A 1351-nucleotide genomic window follows, 5' to 3' on the forward strand; every position below is an offset into this window, starting at 1 on the left:
ACTGTCCCAGTTGCACAAGTCCCGTCTATCACTTTGGAGTCCTCCAAAGACAATACCCAAGTTGGTAAGATAAAAGGGAACTTTGATCAAAAGGTCTTCACATTGTTTGAAAAATCAGGTTACGACTTCTCAAATCCAGCAAAGTTAGGAGAACTTAGGGATGAAGTCACTGGTGAAAAGATACACGGACTTACAAATTCTCAAATAAAGTTGAGAAAGCAAGGATATCATGTCGCCACTCCTAAGTTTGGGCTAGGATTCAGCTTGCCGGAGCCTCTTCGGATTTCATCTAAGAAGGAGAAAGAAATAACTTCATCTTATTACACCTCTATAGAAAAGACAAAGGATTCTAAGGAGGGTAAAACACCACGACAGACTTCGGTGTTTGAACGCATTGGAAGATTGACACTACGTGTCTCTGCATTTGAAAGATTCGGCCCCAAAGATGAAAGAGGATCCTCTAAACAAGTGGATGAATATGCCACCACCTCAAAGACTTCTGTATTTCATCGCTTGGGAACCAAAAGAAAGTCATTATTCGAAAGAAGGTTGCTGGAGCATGAAAATCAAGATTCTTGTGATATAACTGATGACAAAGAGATTCATAGTGTTTTCCCATCACGTATGAAGAGAAATATTGTATTGTCAATCACCACCGATGGTTCTTTGAAGGTGAAAAGAAGCACAATTGTTGTCACCAACCAGTTTCATGGAGAAACTAATATGGAGGAAGATGAAACCGTCAAAGTGGAAAGTCAGATGGAAGATCTAAACTTGACAAAATCATCCTATCACATAACAATGAAAGAAGGTCCAGACATTGATGATATAGATGACGATGTTCAAGAGGCTCCCCCTCAACTGGAGGATGGCGTACAATCAACAGTAGACGACCTCAAGGAACTAAATCTAGGCACTCTAGAAGATCTGCGTCCAATCTTCATTAGTGCACTTCTTACACCAGAAAAAGAGAAGAGATACTTCAAGTTATTGGTTGAGTTCAAAGACATTTTTGCTTGGTCATATAGAGAAATGCTGGGCCTTAGTCCCAAGATAGCTATTCATCATTTGGGGATAAAAAAGGGAACACGTCCTATAAAATAGTCACAACGAGTGTTTCGTCCTGAGTTGGTAACACAAATTGAAACGGAGGTCAACAATCTCATAGAAGCTGGATTTATTCGAGAAGTGAAGTACCCATTGTGGATCTCAAATATTGTACCTGTTAAGAAGAAGAATGGTCAAATACGTGTCTGCGTTGATTTTCGAGATTTGAACAAGGCATGTCCAAAAGATGACTTCCCTCTGCCAATCATTGAGCTCATGATTAATGCTACAACTGGGCATGAAG

The sequence above is a fragment of the Solanum tuberosum genome, unplaced genomic scaffold (assembly GCF_000226075.1).
Source record: "Solanum tuberosum cultivar DM 1-3 516 R44 unplaced genomic scaffold, SolTub_3.0 scf00490, whole genome shotgun sequence".
Classification (NCBI taxonomy): domain Eukaryota; kingdom Viridiplantae; phylum Streptophyta; class Magnoliopsida; order Solanales; family Solanaceae; genus Solanum; species Solanum tuberosum.